We start from the raw sequence: 19,977 nt of genomic DNA, 5'->3' as shown, positions 1-19,977 counted from the left end.
CCCATGGAATGATGGGACAGGTCGTATTTCGCACCCATAGAATAATTGGACATGTAGTACGACGCATCAACGGGATATGTCCTTCACTGCGTCCATGGAATAACGGGACAGGTCTTACGTCATGTCCATAGACTGACGGGATATGTTGCACGCCGCACCATGTAATGATGGGACATGTCGCATGCCACGTCCACTGAATGACAGGACAAGTCATTCTCCACACCTATGGATTGATGGAACATGTCCTACACCACGTCCATGGAATGATGAAACATGTCATACTCCACGGCCATGGAATGATGGCGCCTGTTGCATGCTGCATTCACGGAATGATGGGACAATTAGTCCTCCGCATCCATGGAATGACGACAAATCCATGGAGTGACGGGACATGCCCTACGCCGCGTCAATGGAATGATGGGACACGTCGTACTCCACTCCCATGGAATAAAGGGACCTGTCTCTTGCCACACCCATGGAATGACGGGATATGTTGTATACCACATCCATGGAATAACAGGTGTAATGCTGTTACCAGCGTCCTTGCACTGTCCTGCCTCTTTTCCCTGGCGAGGACGCTGTCACACTTACCCTTCCGGCTACTCAGTGGTTGCTTTTGCGTCTCTGCTGCCAGCTTCCAGGACCTGTGCATGCTGCGCAGATCTTCTAGGAATACACTTAGTGCGTGCACCCTAACCCGGAAGTGCTTCTCAGCCTATGGCTCAGAGGCACTATGTATTTAAAGTCTCCTCCTTCTATGGGAGATGCCTGGGCAACGTGGTCTAATCTTTGAGACGCATGCTTAGTTGTCAGGTCCCGTATCCTTGTGCGGCTGCTCTGTGGCAGTATTGCTAACACCGGTCTGTATCCCAGTACCTGCCATTCCTGCTGCGGTACCTATCCATACCAGTTGTGCCGGCTATACCTGCTTCTGCATCTATCCATACCAGCTGTACCTGCCGTACTTGCAGTCCACTTTTTCCGGTCCCTGCCGTCCAGTATGCATCAGCCATCTTGGCTGCAATGGCAAATATCAGATATTGTCTGTCTCAATACCCCTGACCCCTTAGGCTAGCTGTCACAGTACCGTGTCTCCCTGAATACCTCCTGGTGGCTACCGGCAGCCAAACACAACCTTACTATCAGAGGCTCTGGTCTGGTGAATACCAGTGTGCGCATATGTCATGCCCCTCTTGTGAACCAGTCCTACGGCCCAGTGGATCCACTCCCACTTGCAACCACGAGCACTACATTTTGCCCAGGCCCTGGATCCCGCTGGCTCCATGGCTGTCCTACTTACAGGCTGGCAGCAAGAGATGGTTCATCAACATAAGCAACAAGGCCGGATTCTGACCCACTTGCGGTAGGTGGACACCATCTGCATGCTTTGACACAAGCGTCTCCATCCACCTCTGTTCCGGCTGTAGTCCCTACTCTGGCATAAAATCCAACTCCACGCTCTGGTGCTCATTTGTCTACTCTTCCGTGGTTTGAAGGTGATCCTAAGCAATGCAAGGGACTTATAAATCAGTGCTCCTTTCACTTTTTGTCCCATCAGTTCATCTAGGATCGGGACACAGTGGCCTTTATGATGTCGCACCTGACTGGTTAGGCTTGGATCAATCCATTATGTATGGGAGAGAAGCGATTCTATCGGTCTGAACCTGCAAACCTCGGCTGGAATAATGAGGCGCTGGTAGCTGCATTCTACAAGGGTCTGTCCGGTAGAATCAAGGACAAATTGGCCTTTCCTTGACGACCTGTAATCTCTGGCTATCTGCATTGATCTCAGTTTCCAAAAGGCGAACCGAGAGTGGAGGTTGTTGCGCCTGGCTCCTACCTTCCAGAGACTTATCTATCTTGCCGCAACCTGCGGTTCCAGATGCTTCTTCTGAGCCTATGGAGGTAGATCATGTGAACTTGACAAAGCATCACCTGGATGTCAGTCACACCACAAAGGGATACTTCTACTGTGGAGATCCTACTCATCTGATCCTTTTCTGTTTTTAGAAGCCAGAAAACATCCAAGCCTAGGGTCTGTAGGAGAGGCTTCCCTAGGTGAGAGCAAGACATCTCCGTCCTTATCTGCGTCCATATCTTGTGGCAGCATCCGATTCACCGAGTCGGCCAATCTGAACTCTGGATCCGCAGGGAATGTCATACAACAGGCCATTGTGGATCATTATCAAATTTCCAGCCAATGACTTCAAGCTGCTCTGGCAGGGTCATCTGTGGATGGAAAACCTCTTTCCGAGGCTATCCTGTTCATCACCAAGCAAGTTGAAATACGGGTTAATATGCTGCACACAGAGAAAATCGCTTTTTATGGGCTTCCAGGGCTATCTCCCCCATTGCTACTGGTTCTGCCATGGCTTCAGATGCATGAACCTGTCTTGGACTGGAGATTCACAGATGTACTCAGATGGGGTCAGTCCTGTCACGAAAAATGTCTCATTCCGTTTGACCTGCCCGACCACCAGTGATTGCCTCAAATCTTCCGAGTTTGTCTTCCCCCTATTAGGCCTACATGGATGTTGTGGAGACACGGCAATCAGTGGGTGGTCTCGTCCGCTCAGGCGACACAGGGTGCAGGAACCACAATAATTAGACTTAATGGGATACCCAACAATGAAAGGCATATGACACAAAACCATGCAAACCACTTGATGTAACAGGCAACAGAGTCTCACCCTTTCGCTGGCTCACCAGGGAGTAGACTATTCGTGCCTTCGGAGCTTCCAGGTCCAAATACCCCAAACCAGGAGCACCCTGCATTTGGAAGGCACTCACCGGGAACAGGATAATGACAAGCGTAGGAAGCTTCACAAGCACAGCAATGTCCGTAGCCAGGTAACCAAATTGTCCCCAACCTGGGTGTCACGGGGTCCTTTTCCCATATCACACAATCAACAGAGAGAGAGAGAGATGGCTGTACAATCCAAAGAGCATTTATTCCAATCAAATCAAATGGTCCATAAGATAATCCACAAAACAGAGGGTAAAATTAGTCCAGTAACACAAAATTAAGCGATAAATGTCCAGGTCTCCCTGAGATGCCTCAGCTTCTCCCAGAGGTTCAATCCTTATCCCTTCTATATTCAAGATCCCAACAGACTGCCCCAGGTAAGCAAAAGGTCTCTAGGCCCACCTCCCCCCACACCCACACCCTCAAGAGGCTATAACCTTGCACTATAGGGGGTGATTACTTACAAACAATACAATGTACACAGAAGCAGTACAAATAGACAGTGAACCAAGCTTGAAATAGGAATCTGTACAGCAAGATACACCTCCTCCCATATCCAACCATCACAACCTCTCCCTCCTTCTGAATAAGTGAGTATGCCATGAGGTCTACACAGACCTCTGGCCATCTCACTTAAGTTTATGTTGCTCATCTGTAGATAGTCTATGGTTCTTCTTGCCGAGACAGTCCGTCAGCATTCTAGTGTCGGCTTCTTCGCTTGTATTGGATGGAGAAGCTGTAGGTAGTCCCTTGTACAGCGATAGGGTTTGAAGGACAAGCTTCCCTTTGTGTCCTCCTTCACTCAAACTGTGTTTCCTGCACCCACAAATCGGCATTGTAGATCTCCCACATCATTTCCTAGGAGAATATCTGCAGGCAGGCCGCTCATCACCCCAACTACACATTGCTTCACCCCAAAGCCAGAGTCCAGATCTACAGTCGCCTTTGGGATATTCCTTTTTTGTCCTCCAGCCAATTCAATAACAATCCCTGGTCCATGATGTATCGCCTTTGGCCGACCCACCCGGGGATCAGCTATGAATGAGAAAAAAGTTATTCCTCAATTGACCAGCAGAGCAAGTGTTTTGCAGATGCCCAGGCTGCCCACATCGATAACATCTCCTCTGCGTCATGCTTCTTACAATGTGCATTCTGGAGAAGGCAGTAGGAGAACCTGGTGACAAAGGCCGTAGGCTATATATTCCAACAGGGGCATCTATGGTGCAGGGGTCAGCGGTACACTCCGGTGGAGGTGGTGGTACCTCTTCCTCAGGCGGGATGGAATGCACAAAATGCACCGGACGAGATGGAGCTGTGAGGGGGTCCCTCTGAGTTCTTGCGGGACAACTGGATTGTAGATGCGCAGGTTGTCCGCACCCATTACATCTTCTCTTAGTAATTCCCCCAGGGCGTGGTCGGAACTGTTGGGGCCCAGGATTGTGAGACATGGATGGCAATGCAAAAAAGAAATCAAACAAGCAAAACTAGCTACTGAAACAAAGATCGCCGATGACATTAAAATAAATCCCAAAATCTTTTATAAATACATTAATGCCAAAAGGAAAACAAAGGATAGTATTGGCCCCTTAAAATATAATAACAAGTTAGTTATAGATGACAAACAAAAGACTGAGATATTAAATAGGCATTTCTCATCTGTGTTCACCAAGGAACTGACTGTACCAGGGATCATTCAACAAGTGAAAAATCAAAGTCCACCACCCGATATAATTAATGTAACACAAGATGAAGTACGCAAACGTCTGAGTAAATTAAACATTGACAAATCCCCCGGGCCAAATGGCATTCATCCACGAATATTGAGGGAATTGAGCTCCGTAATCGACAGACCGCTGTATCTCATCTTTTTAGACTCACTTGTAACAGGGTTGGTGCCTCAGGATTGGAGGATTGCTGATGTGGTACCGATATTTAAGAAAGGTAAGAGGGTAGATCCAGGCAACTACCGTCCAGTAAGCCTGACATCAGTAGTATGCAAAGTTTTTGAGGGCATTTTAAGGGATGACATGCAAAAATATGTTGCAGAAAATAATATAATAACTGACAGACAGCATGGATTCATGAAAAATAAGTCGTGTCTAACCAACCTGTTGGGGTTCTATGAGGAGGTAAGTGCAGACCTGGATATTGGTAATGCAGCTGATGGGGTTTATCTGGACTTTGCAAAGGCATTTGCTCCTGTACCACATAATAGCCTTATACTAAAGCTCCAGAAGCAAGGACTAGGGAAACTATATGCAACTGGCTAAGGAACTGGCTAAAAGATAGGAAACAAAGAGTAGTCATAAAGGGTACATTCTCTAAATGGGCCATAGTCAGCAGTGGGGACCGCAGGGATCTGTACTGGGAATAGTGGGGACCGCAGGGATCTGTACTGGGACCAATTCTTTTTAATCTCTTTATTAATGACCTTGTGGATGGGATTGATAGTAAAGTGTCAGTCTTTGCTGATGACACCAAACTATGTAGGATATTAAAAACTGACCTTGATAGTATAATATTACAAAAAGATCTGGATAAGATGTCAGAATGGGCAGATACTTGGCAAATGAGATGTAATGTTGATAAATGTAAAGTAATGCACCTAGGACAGAGTAATCCTATAACTGCGTATACATTAAATGGAAGTAAACTCGGGACTACAGAACAGGAGAAGGACTTGGGTATTCTCATTACAAATAAGCTGAGCAGCAGCATCAATGTCAGGCAGCAGCTGCTAAAGCAAACAAGATTCTAGGGTGTATAAAAAGAGAGATTAGATCCCGTGATCCCAACGTATTGTTACCCCTCTATAAATCACTTGTAAGGCCACATCTGGAATATGGGATTCAGTTTTGGACTCCACATTTTAAAAAGGACATTCAGAAGTTAGAGTCAGTTCAAAGGCGGCAACTGGATTATTCCAAGGAATGGAGGCCGCCAGTATGATGAGTAACGGAGGCCGCCCGTATGATGAGGAATGGAGGCCGCCCGTATGATGAGTAATGGAGGCCGCCCGTATGATGAGGAATGGAGGCTGCCTGTATGATGAGGAATGGAGGCCGCCTGTATGATGAGTAATGGAGGCCGCCTGTATGATGAGGAATGGAAGCCGCCTGTATGATGAGGAATGGAGGCCTCCCATATGATGACAGGTTGAAAAAGTTAGATATGTTTAGCTTAGAAAAAAGACGTCTCAGAGGAGATCTCATTTATATGTATAAATACACGTGTGGTCAATATAAAGGACAGCGCAGGACTTATTCCTTCCAAAGACAGTACTAAGGACCAGGGGCAGTCACTGCGGGGGAAGGAGGGGGGGGCAGTCACTGCGGGGGGAGGGGGGGCACTCACTGCGGGGGGAAGACAATACTAAGGACCAGGGGGCAGTCACTGCGGGGGGAAGAAAAGCGATTCCGACACCTAAATAGGAAAGGGTTCTTTACAGTTAGAGCAGTCAGACTGTGGAATGCGACCACAAGAGGTAGTAATGGCAGATACTATAACAGCTTTATATCAGGGCCGGATGATTTCCTCAGTACACAACATTGTTGGTTATAAATGACAGTGACCAAATGTAGAACTGGTGGAGGAAGGGTGAACTAGATGGACCTAGGTCTTTTTTCAACCTTAGTAACTATGTAACTATGTAACTATGTAACTATGATGTCATCGGCCTGTGGCTGGTTGGAGGGGCAGATATAACTGGAGAGGGTCGGGGTGCAGGAGGATCAGACTATGGCTTATTATCCAGAAGCCCCCTCCATTGCGGTCGGATAGTAAGGGCCTCATCAGCCAGGGCTGCAGCTCTACCCAAGGTGCACGGCGTGCGCTCTCTGACCCACTCCCGTATTTCTGAGGGACACTTGTACAGAAATTGTTCTATAAGAAATACCTGTATAATGTCTTCCACAGTGAAGGCGCCTTCCGCTTCCAGCCATCTCCGACATGCCTGGGACATCTTATGGGCATACATCCTAAACGATCCCCCCGTGGTGCATGGGGAGAACTGTGCCCTATGTGAGTCTGGGGTGATGGTAATCCAGGATAGTCTGCTTTACAATGTTAAAAAAGAAGGAAAGAATATACCCACAAAGGGATCACCAAGGAATAATTGTAAAAATAGAAAATCTTTATTGCAAAAAAGCAGACATATGGAACTCCATACTGGAAGTAGACACACAATGAACAATTAAAAACATTTAAAACATACACGATTCCCCTAAGCCAAAGCACATATGGAATAAATGTTAGATGGATAAATATTGTACCACACCCCTACAACCAACAATCTGGTGGCTTGCAAAATAAATGATACAAATCAAGGTAAAAAATGGTTATACCCTATATAAGCAGCATGAAAATCATGGCTAACACAGCACTTATCGGTACAGGTCAGATATTCTTACACAGACATGTGAAGGACTTGTATAACACATATAGTATAGAAACAATTCTTATGGAACTTGAACCATAGGGAAATATATAGACAAGTGCCCTGAAGAGGCTTGGCTGATTCAATAAAAGATATGGTCAAAATTAAGCTACCACTCCTGCACCAAAATATGGTAGTGATAGAGCAAATGTAATAAATTTGACCAATACAACAAGACCCCACTGAAGCAATCGTTTCTGAGGGTTAGTGCATCTAGCAGGAGCATGCACACAGCACATGAGGCATAGAGTAACTAGCACATGCAGAGAGGCATAATGGCCACATGTCCTCTGCTGTGTGCAACAGTCCAAAAGTGCCTCCTCAGCCGCCCAAGTATAACAAGGTCCAAGCTCACTGTCCCAACATACCAAAAGGCAAGGAGCCAGGTCGCAAGAGGGGTGGGATGCTTTAGCAAAGCTACCCCACGCGTATCGCCCCCAAACAGGAGGCTTCCTCAGGGGAAGAAAAATAGACAGTATACCATCCAAGGTGTGTCGTATTTAAGTCATAAAGCAAATTGAATAATCACTCACCAGCCTGTGGCTTTGGGAGGTATAGCTTTGTAGAAAACAGCATTTTTGCATGGCGGCCGCCATTTTGGCCGAATCACATGATTCGGCTGCAGATCCTCCCCAAGTCTCTACAGCGCATGTCTACAAAGGACAGCACTAATCTTAATCAAATCAAACCCTACTTGAGAGTGTAGGTCCTTATTGATAGAGCATAACCATATATAAGTAAAAAATAAAAAATACAGCTTTTTACAGTTTTTTTTTTTTTTCTCTTTTTTTTTTATTTTATAGAGTAGAATAGTTTACATATAAGTATAGTGAAGCAGATTCGGCGGCGCATGCGCACTAGCTAATAATTCGGACTTAGTGCATAGCTTGTAAGGTTACAGCACGTCTTCACATCAGACGCCGGTAACCACCACCAGACTAGTCCCAATGGAAAAGGATGTTTATTAGTACTTATTCGGAGGCCCCAGAGTAAGACAAAATAGAATGTTTATATAATAAACCCCACGGTATATAGATAGAGTGGCTCCATATCCAGCTGAACCACTTAATTAAGTCCAGGACCCTCCCCAAAACTCCACACAACATGCGTTCACACGAGCACTATATTTACAATCTAGACTGATGACACTCAGACATATGTGTCCCTACAGATAGTGCGTAATGATATATAGATGGTACAATATGTTAATTAGGTGAAATAGCCAAAAAAAAAAAAAAATAAAAAAAAAAAAAAATTGTTATATCACATTAGGTGGTGTATACATAGTGATGGTGTATTCTACCTCAAAGCATGTCCCAAAATATCGCAGTATACCGGCACAGGGCATACTAATAACCACCACCAGAAAACTCTAATGGTACATAAAGTTTGTTAGTACCCATTCTACATTATTACAGCCACACTAAAAATGCACAGAATATTGTAAGTGATATCCAAAAAATGTGGATGGAAATAATATGCTTTGATAATCACTGATAAAGCATGTCAAGCTCAATAGCACATGCATAATCATGGTCTATTAGAGCTTAGAATATAGTTCGTGATGTCACAATACATCTGTACAGAACACACCGGTGTCCACCATTGATGTTCAATTTACAGCCCCATATCAAATGTATAGGGGATTAGGCATTGCACCCTAAAAATGTATAAATGCAGTTTGGTATAATTCCTGCTTAAAAAAAAAAAAAAAAAAGGGGGCATTCGTTGTATTACCCCACTATATCTCCCACATGGAGAACTTATTTTAAGGGCTCAATTATAATCTGATGTTACCCAGAGTACATTCCAATACAGCACTAGCCATAAGATATTCCGTGCTTTGAAAAAACATATGATATTGGTACACAAAAAACTCGAAGCCACCAGATGAAGACTAAAGAATCTCCCCAACTGGCGAAAACCAATCGGGAGAATACAAACGTATCAATCATCCACATTGATGTTATTTGAAAAACTAGAGAAATGTTACGCAGTCCAGGAACACTAGTCTTAGGCGGTTAGTAAAGCGTCCAAGGTTCGGGACCGCAAGAAGTATTGTCAACTGACCCTAACGCAGGCACAAAGAAAAAGATAAAAGAAAGAAAGTGGCCAGACCAGGGATTCAAATAAAGTGTCCAGAATCATGTCCCAATGCTACAAATTTCAAAGTCTATAGACCTGTAGATTAACATCAAGTTGTCCAGAGTGAGTAGGGGCGTATCTTCTTAATACGATGTTCTTTATTCGGAACTTCAGGGTCCCCAATTCTTATAACAAATCCTTCTGTTCCAGCTAACTTCATTCAATCCAGAATGCTGAAAAAAGTGCAACTTCATCTTTTCCATGGACAAGAACTGGCTTCTATAGGTGTATACCCACGACCAGTCAAAGGCTTCCAGGGCCACCAGGTTCCTTAGAAAGACCTCAGTAGCTAAAAGGCAAAGAACAAGCATTAGTATATGGTCTTGGATCACAGATCTTTATAGAAACCAGTATATAATAGCTCCTCATTCAGTCCATGTGGAGCCAAACTTCTGAGATTGTAGATCCATTTGGACTCCTTCTGTAATAGTTCTTTAACGGGGTTTCCTCCCCTAATACCTGTTTTGACTGAATCGACGACCATCACCTTTGCATTAGTATAGCGACTCCCATGATGTGTCAAAAAATGTGAGGCCACCGAGGTAAGTGTCTTCCCTTTCTTTAAATCTGCATTAGCTGTATTAATATTAGAGAAATGTTGTTGGATTCTCTTTCTTACCTCTTGACTTGTCTGGCCTACATACAGTTTTGGGCAATCGCAAATAAGTACATATATCGCATTCCTGGAGCGGCAGTTGAAATAGGAGCTGCTGGAGATCCGCCTGGGAAAAATTGATAGAAGGGCATGATCACTTGCTTGCATGTGCGGACATACTGAACATGAGCCACAGGGGAAGGTGCCTCTCAATCTGGCACCCCTTCCCAAGCTCTGTGCCGGTCTCTTAAAGTGGCTACTGGAAAGAATACCCCCCATATTTCGGGCCCTCCTCGCCACCAGACTCGGCTTCTCTTCCAAGAAAGGGACCAATTTTTTTATCACTACGTAGAATGTCCCAATTTGATTGGAAGAGTCCATACAAGTCCTGCCACTGATTATTAAATGCGGTGATCATACTCACTGTTCCTCCTCTTTGTCATATTTTTGGTTGTAGTAGAGTCTCCCGTGCTAGGGCCTTGCAATCCTGCAGGGCACTTGACACCACGTTCCTCGGGTAACCCCTCTTCCGAAATCTATTAGATAGATCAAGGGCATGTGACTCAAAGTCATTAGGCTTACTGCAGTTTCTCTTAACTCGCATAAATTGGCCCTTCGGAATACCATTTTTTACGTGGGCCGGATGGAAGCTGTTATAATGAAGCAGGCTATTTGTAGCCGTAGGTTTGCGGTATAGAGTGGTACAGATACTGTCTTCCTCTCTAGACACCCGAAGATCCAAGAATTCAATTGAATCCTGTGAGACGCTCGAGGTCAGCTTGATGTTTAGGTTGTTACTGTTCAGAGTGAATATAAAATTCTCACACTCTTCCACTGTGCCAGACCAGAGGAGCAGTATGTCATCAATATATCTGTACCATCTAATGACATTAATTTTGAAACTGTCCAGAGTGTACACTTGTGTCTCCTCCCACCACCCCAAAAAGATATTAGCATAAGGGGGCGCACAAGACGCCCCCATTGCTGTACCGGATGTCTGGCGATAGAAAGTCCTATCAAAAACAAAATAATTCTTATCCAAGACTAGATGGAGTAGGTCTAATAGGAAAGAATCGTGCTTTCTATCGCCAGTAGTCTTTCGATCCAAAAAGAAGGAGACCGCCTGTAAGCCCAGAGAGTGTCGGATTGAGGTGTAAAGTGACTCCACATCCAAAGTGACTAAAATGGTATTAGGGGGAACACTAAGACTAGCCATCTGCTCTATCAAGTGTGTGGAATCCCTGACATATGAGGGAGAGGATTGCGCCAATGGTTGTAGGTAGAAATCTAAGTACAAGCAAGGTCTTTCGAATAAGCCACCTATTCCTGAGACTATAGGCCTACCAGGAGGTTCCGGTCTACCTTTATGAATTTTAGGTAGCATGTAAAAAGTTGGTATGACCGGATACCTTGTGGTAAGGAATTTCCTTTCCTTCAAAGATATGATGCCTTGGCCATGGGCTGCAGAGGTGAGTCTATCCAGACTTTTTTTGAAGGTGACTGTGGGGTCTGAGGGCAAAGCTGTATAACACTCCCTATTTGAAAGCTTTTGTTTGGCCTCTCTGACATACATGTCTGTTGGCCAAAGGACAACATTACCTCCCTTGTCTGCTTCTTTTATAAGAAACTCCTTGTTATCTTTGAGTTTTGTTAGGGTCCGTCTCTCCTCTGATGTCAAATTGTTAGCCCTATTATTGTCTGGATGAAGACCCTCAATCTCTCTGCAGACTTTATTGAAAAAAATATTAAAGGCCTTCAGGTGGACGCATCGCGGGAATAAACGTCGACCAGTAAACCAGACCTTGAACGCAGCTAAGGTGACAACCGAACCATCATCAAGCGATTTTTTTATCCACGGATTCAAGCGACGTAGACGGCGTACCAGGAGGGGCCGCCGGAAACCCACTTCCAGGGAGGAGAGGCAGGAGGAATCGGCTATGGCAGACCCCACCACAAAGGGAGACAAGGAGCAGGAGGCGGAATTGGTAGGAGGTAATGAATGTGATTTGCAAATTGTAAATCTTTCTAGTTATCAACTATCTAAGGTGGAATGTATGTTACTTTCTAAAGGATTGTCGTTTGCGCCGATGAGCAAGCTTGATAAATTCACAGTAACAAAGGACCTTTATCTGTTCTGTAGGCAGCTCATGTTTAAATATCTGTACAGTCAACCGGAGCTTGTGGATACACTACCACCTGAGGACAGACAAGTTTTTGAAGATCTTTTGGGCCTCTTGGAAGAGAATGAAAACGTGCAAGGTAAGAAGATACCTTTTTCTGGACGACTTTTGTCACAGGCAACTCCGCCGTTCTCATTGTGCCCGGCCATTAATATTTTTTTCAATAAAGTCTGCAGAGAGATTGAGGGTCTTCATCCAGACAATAATAGGGCTAACAATTTGACATCAGAGGAGAGACGGACCCTAACAAAACTCAAAGATAACAAGGAGTTTCTTATAAAAGAAGCAGACAAGGGAGGTAATGTTGTCCTTTGGCCAACAGACATGTATGTCAGAGAGGCCAAACAAAAGCTTTCAAATAGGGAGTGTTATACAGCTTTGCCCTCAGACCCCACAGTCACCTTCAAAAAAAGTCTGGATAGACTCACCTCTGCAGCCCATGGCCAAGGCATCATATCTTTGAAGGAAAGGAAATTCCTTACCACAAGGTATCCGGTCATACCAACTTTTTACATGCTACCTAAAATTCATAAAGGTAGACCGGAACCTCCTGGTAGGCCTATAGTCTCAGGAATAGGTGGCTTATTCGAAAGACCTTGCTTGTACTTAGATTTCTACCTACAACCATTGGCGCAATCCTCTCCCTCATATGTCAGGGATTCCACACACTTGATAGAGCAGATGGCTAGTCTTAGTGTTCCCCCTAATACCATTTTAGTCACTTTGGATGTGGAGTCACTTTACACCTCAATCCGACACTCTCTGGGCTTACAGGCGGTCTCCTTCTTTTTGGATCGAAAGACTACTGGCGATAGAAAGCACGATTCTTTCCTATTAGACCTACTCCATCTAGTCTTGGATAAGAATTATTTTGTTTTTGATAGGACTTTCTATCGCCAGACATCCGGTACAGCAATGGGGGCGTCTTGTGCGCCCCCTTATGCTAATATCTTTTTGGGGTGGTGGGAGGAGACACAAGTGTACACTCTGGACAGTTTCAAAATTAATGTCATTAGATGGTACAGATATATTGATGACATACTGCTCCTCTGGTCTGGCACAGTGGAAGAGTGTGAGAATTTTATATTCACTCTGAACAGTAACAACCTAAACATCAAGCTGACCTCGAGCGTCTCACAGGATTCAATTGAATTCTTGGATCTTCGGGTGTCTAGAGAGGAAGACAGTATCTGTACCACTCTATACCGCAAACCTACGGCTACAAATAGCCTGCTTCATTATAACAGCTTCCATCCGGCCCACGTAAAAAATGGTATTCCGAAGGGCCAATTTATGCGAGTTAAGAGAAACTGCAGTAAGCCTAATGACTTTGAGTCACATGCCCTTGATCTATCTAATAGATTTCGGAAGAGGGGTTACCCGAGGAACGTGGTGTCAAGTGCCCTGCAGGATTGCAAGGCCCTAGCACGGGAGACTCTACTACAACCAAAAATATGACAAAGAGGAGGAACAGTGAGTATGATCACCGCATTTAATAATCAGTGGCAGGACTTGTATGGACTCTTCCAATCAAATTGGGACATTCTATGTAGTGATAAAAAAATTGGTCCCTTTCTTGGAAGAGAAGCCGAGTCTGGTGGCGAGGAGGGCCCGAAATATGGGGGGTATTCTTTCCAGTAGCCACTTTAAGAGACCGGCACAGAGCTTGGGAAGGGGTGCCAGATTGAGAGGCACCTTCCCCTGTGGCTCATGTTCAGTATGTCCGCACATGCAAGCAAGTGATCATGCCCTTCTATCAATTTTTCCCAGGCGGATCTCCAGCAGCTCCTATTTCAACTGCCGCTCCAGGAATGCGATATATGTACTTATTTGCGATTGCCCAAAACTGTATGTAGGCCAGACAAGTCAAGAGGTAAGAAAGAGAATCCAACAACATTTCTCTAATATTAATACAGCTAATGCAGATTTAAAGAAAGGGAAGACACTTACCTCGGTGGCCTCACATTTTTTGACACATCATGGGAGTCGCTATACTAATGCAAAGGTGATGGTCGTCGATTCAGTCAAAACAGGTATTAGGGGAGGAAACCCCGTTAAAGAACTATTACAGAAGGAGTCCAAATGGATCTACAATCTCAGAAGTTTGGCTCCACATGGACTGAATGAGGAGCTATTATATACTGGTTTCTATAAAGATCTGTGATCCAAGACCATATACTAATGCTTGTTCTTTGCCTTTTAGCTACTGAGGTCTTTCTAAGGAACCTGGTGGCCCTGGAAGCCTTTGACTGGTCGTGGGTATACACCTATAGAAGCCAGTTCTTGTCCATGGAAAAGATGAAGTTGCACTTTTTTCAGCATTCTGGATTGAATGAAGTTAGCTGGAACAGAAGGATTTGTTATAAGAATTGGGGACCCTGAAGTTCCGAATAAAGAACATCGTATTAAGAAGATACGCCCCTACTCACTCTGGACAACTTGATGTTAATCTACAGGTCTATAGACTTTGAAATTTGTAGCATTGGGACATGATTCTGGACACTTTATTTGAATCCCTGGTCTGGCCACTTTCTTTCTTTTATCTTTTTCTTTGTGCCTGCGTTAGGGTCAGTTGACAATACTTCTTGCGGTCCCGAACCTTGGACGCTTTACTAACCGCCTAAGACTAGTGTTCCTGGACTGCGTAACATTTCTCTAGTTTTTCAAATAACATCAATGTGGATGATTGATACGTTTGTATTCTCCCGATTGGTTTTCGCCAGTTGGGGAGATTCTTTAGTCTTCATCTGGTGGCTTCGAGTTTTTTGTGTACCAATATCATATGTTTTTTCAAAGCACGGAATATCTTATGGCTAGTGCTGTATTGGAATGTACTCTGGGTAACATCAGATTATAATTGAGCCCTTAAAATAAGTTCTCCATGTGGGAGATATAGTGGGGTAATACAACGAATGCCCCCTTTTTTTTTTTTTTTTTTAAGCAGGAATTATACCAAACTGCATTTATACATTTTTAGGGTGCAATGCCTAATCCCCTATACATTTGATATGGGGCTGTAAATTGAACATCAATGGTGGACACCGGTGTGTTCTGTACAGATGTATTGTGACATCACGAACTATATTCTAAGCTCTAATAGACCATGATTATGCATGTGCTATTGAGCTTGACATGCTTTATCAGTGATTATCAAAGCATATTATTTCCATCCACATTTTTTGGATATCACTTACAATATTCTGTGCATTTTTAGTGTGGCTGTAATAATGTAGAATGGGTACTAACAAACTTTATGTACCATTAGAGTTTTCTGGTGGTGGTTATTAGTATGCCCTGTGCCGGTATACTGCGATATTTTGGGACATGCTTTGAGGTAGAATACACCATCACTATGTATACACCACCTAATGTGATATAACAATTTTTTTTTTGTTTTTTTTTATTTTTTTATTTTTTTTTGGCTATTTCACCTAATTAACATATTGTACCATCTATATATCATTACGCACTATCTGTAGGGACACATATGTCTGAGTGTTATCAGTCTAGATTGTAAATATAGTGCTCGTGTGAACGCATGCTGTGTGGAGTTTTGGGGAGGGTCCTGGACTTAATTAAGTGGTTCAGCTGGATATGGAGCCACTCTATCTATATACCGTGGGGTTTATTATATAAACATTCTATTTTGTCTAAGGGTACCTTCACACTTAGCGATGCAGCAGCGATCCGACCAGCGATCTGACCTGGTCAGGATCGCTGCTGCATCGCTACATGGTCGCTGGTGAGCTGTCAAACAGGCAGATCTCACCAGCGACCAGTGAACAGCCCCCAGCCAGCAGCGACGTGTAAGCGACGCTGCGCTTGCACGGAGCCGCCGTCTGGAAGCTGCGGAGACTGGTAACTAAGGTAAACATCGGGTATGGTTACCCGATGTTTACATTAGTTACCAGTGTGAGCAGGGAGCAGGGAGCCGCGCACACTAAGCGCTGGCTCCTTGCTCTCCTAGCTACAGTACACATCGGGTTAATTAACCCGATGTGTAATGCAGCTACATGTGCAGAGAGCAGGGAGCCGCGCACACTGCTTAGCGCTGGCTCCTTGCTCTCCTAGCTGCTGTACACATCGGGTTAATTAACCCGATGTGTACAGCAGCTACATGTGCAGAGAGCCGGAGCCGGCAGCACAGGCAGCGTGAGAGCTGCGGAGGCTGGTAACTAAGGTAAATATCGGGTAACCACCTTGGTTACCCGATGTTTATCTTGGATACAGCTTACCTCAGCTGTCAGACGCCGGCTCCTGCTCCCTGCTCGCTTCATTTGTCGCTCTCTTGCTGTCACACACAGCGATCTGTGTGTCACAGCAGGAGAGCGGCTTTGAAGAAAACGAACCAGGGCTGTGTGTAACGAGCAGCGATCTCGCAGCAGGGGCCAGATCGCTGCTCAGTGTCACACACAGCGAGATCGCTAATGAGGTCACTGCTGCGTCACAAAAAGCGTGACTCAGCAGCGATCTCGGCAGCGAGCTCGCTGTGTGTGAAGCACCCCTTACTCTGGGGCCTCCGAATAAGTACTAATAAACATCCTTTTCCATTGGGACTAGTCTGGTGGTGGTTACCGGCGTCTGATGTGAAGACGTGCTGTAACCTTACAAGCTATGCACTAAGTCCGAATTATTAGCTAGTGCGCATGCGCCGCCGAATCTGCTTCACTATACTTATATGTAAACTATTCTACTCTATAAAATAAAAAAAAAGAGAAAAAAAAAAAAAACAACTGTAAAAAGCTGTATTTTTTATTTTTTACTTATATATGGTTATGCTCTATCAATAAGGACCTACACTCTCAAGTAGGGTTTGATTTGATTAAGATTAGTGCTGTCCTTTGTAGACATGCGCTGTAGAGACTTGGGGAGGATCTGCAGCCGAATCATGTGATTTGGCCAAAATGGCGGCCGCCATGCAAAAATGCTGTTTTCTACAAAGCTATACCTCCCAAAGCCACAGGCTGGTGAGTGATTATTCAATTTGCTTTATGACTTAAATACGACACACCTTGGATGGTATACTGTCTATTTTTCTTCCCCTGAGGAAGCCTCCTGTTTGGGGGCGATACGCGTGGGGTAGCTTTGCTAAAGCATCCCACCCCTCTTGCGACCTGGCTCCTTGCCTTTTGGTATGTTGGGACAGTGAGCTTGGACCTTGTTATACTTGGGCGGCTGAGGAGGCACTTTTGGACTGTTGCACACAGCAGAGGACATGTGGCCATTATGCCTCTCTGCATGTGCTAGTTACTCTATGCCTCATGTGCTGTGTGCATGCTCCTGCTAGATGCACTAACCCTCAGAAACGATTGCTTCAGTGGGGTCTTGTTGTATTGGTCAAATTTATTACATTTGCTCTATCACTACCATATTTTGGTGCAGGAGTGGTAGCTTAATTTTGACCATATCTTTTATTGAATCAGCCAAGCCTCTTCAGGGCACTTGTCTATATATTTCCCTATGGTTCAAGTTCCATAAGAATTGTTTCTATACTATATGTGTTATACAAGTCCTTCACATGTCTGTGTAAGAATATCTGACCTGTACCGATAAGTGCTGTGTTAGCCATGATTTTCATGCTGCTTATATAGGGTATAACCATTTTTTACCTTGATTTGTATCATTTAGTTTGCAAGCCACCAGATTGTTGGTTGTAGGGGTGTGGTACAATATTTATCCATCTAACATTTATTCCATATGTGCTTTGGCTTAGGGGAATCGTGTATGTTTTAAATGTTTTTAATTGTTCATTGTGTGTCTACTTCCAGTATGGAGTTCCATATGTCTGCTTTTTTGCAATAAAGATTTTCTATTTTTACAATTATTCCTTGGTGATCCCTTTGTGGGTATATTCTTTCCTTCTTTTTTGGCATATATTACTGTATACCCGGAGATCCCATCAGGCGGTGCCCTTCCTCCCCCCCTTTTCTCCACCCGCTTTACAATGTTGTAATCCCGGTTCTGCTGTGAGTCAATGGTGCGATAAGCCTCTGCCAGGCTCCGTTCAGGAGTCCCACTAACACACACATCCAGCCAGAGTGGGGAACCTCCATCACCGCACACCGCTGCCCAAAGTCCTTGAAGAACCCCACCACATCTCCAGAAGCCTCATCAAATGGCTTGAAAAAAGCCCGGGTGATCCGCACAGGCTCCTGGATCACTGGGTTTACACTCCAACTCACATTACTCCCTCTGTCGGACTCCATTGCTTCTTGTCTCCTCTGTGCTCAGCGAGCAGCCTGTTCCTCATATTCCGGAGATACACCGGAGCCAAGAGCTGCCATCTCTTCTTCATACCACACAGACCATTGGCTTTTTGGGGCAGGGATCTCCATCCCCAGGGCTTGTCCGTCAGACATCTGGGAAGAGGTGGACTGACTCGCATCCACAAGTAGATCAATTAAGGCTTCTTTACTCAGTCCCTGGTAGTTCAGGCCCAGATCTCTGGCTCTCTCCTTTAGACTGGATGCGGTCCAGTTTCTGTACTGACTCTGTGGGTGGATCTCCATTAAGCTGTGCTCTGTTGGTCCCGCCGCTGCCACCTGTTGTGACGGGGTCCTTCTCCCATATCATACAATCAACAGAGCGAGAGGTGGCTGTACAATCCAAAGAGAATTTATTCCAAGCAAATCAAATGGTCCATAACATAATCCACAAAACAGAGGGTAAAATTGTCCAGTAGTGGCATAAATGTCCCCGTCTCTCTAAGAAGTCACAGCTTCTCCCAGAGGATCAATCCTTCTTCCTTCAAGTTCTGAAAAAGACTGCCTGAATCTCCCTGGTGAGCAGAGAGTTTACACTAGTTGGACTCTAGGCCACCTGCCCCTACACCCAGGGACGGAAGCGCCTCAAGAGGCTATAACCTTGCACTACACTGGGTGATTACTTACAAACAATACAATATACACAGAAGCAGTACAAATAATGGACAGTGAAAAATAGGAATCTGCACAGCAAGATACACCTCCCCCCCATATCCCACCATCACACTGCACTGTACAGAAAGGAAGAAAAACGCCTGAAAACATTCTCTCTGCAGATACGATACGATACGATACGATACACTTTATTGATCCCGAGGGAAATTCTGGTATCAGCAGCACAACTTACATCATAACATGAATTACATAACGAGACAGTGGAGATGACAGAAGAACATTATACATTAGATTAGGTCATACACAGCGGGGACTGAACGTAGAAGAAGTAAAGCAGCCCTTCACCTGATGATGTAACTAATGTTATTATTGTACATTCCCAGAGCAGCGACACAAATGATTCCTCTATTCTCCTTCTTACACCTCAGAAGGATTCGCCGGTTACTGAAGTCTCTTCTGTCTCATGAACAGCTCATATAATGGATGTGCATTATTATTCATAACCGCCAGACACTGCTACCCCAGCACCAGAGACCCCACACTACTACCCCAGCATCAGACACCCCCACACTACTACCTCAGCATCAGACACCCGCACACTACTACCCCAGCATCAGACACCCCCATACTACTATCCCAGCATCAGAGACCGCACACTACTACCCCAGCATCAGAGACCCCCACACTACTACCCCAGCATCAGACACCCCCACACTACTACCCCAGCATCAGACCCCCACACTACTACCCCAGCATCAGAGACCGCACACTACTACCCCAGCATCAGACACCCCCATACTACTACCCCAGCATCAGAGACCGCACACTACTACCCCAGCATCAGAGACCCGCACACTACTACCCCAGCATCAGAGACCCCCACACTACTACCCCAGCATCAGACACCCCCACACTACTACCCCAGCATCAGAGACCCCACACTACTACCCCAGCATCAGACACCCCCACACTACTACCCCAGCATCAGAGACCCCACA

General features: G+C 45.0%; 1 protein-coding gene across 1 annotated transcript in view; it reads right to left on the bottom strand.

Moving 5' to 3' along the window:
* DNHD1 (dynein heavy chain domain 1) overlaps positions 1-19,977 on the bottom strand; it is a 355,748-nt gene that overhangs the window by 55,356 nt on the left and 280,415 nt on the right. The gene's annotated exons all lie outside the window — the stretch shown is intronic.

Source organism: Anomaloglossus baeobatrachus, chromosome 2 (genome assembly GCF_048569485.1).
Source record: "Anomaloglossus baeobatrachus isolate aAnoBae1 chromosome 2, aAnoBae1.hap1, whole genome shotgun sequence".
Taxonomy (NCBI): domain Eukaryota; kingdom Metazoa; phylum Chordata; class Amphibia; order Anura; family Aromobatidae; genus Anomaloglossus; species Anomaloglossus baeobatrachus.
This window is presented reverse-complemented; position numbering and strand designations above follow the sequence as displayed.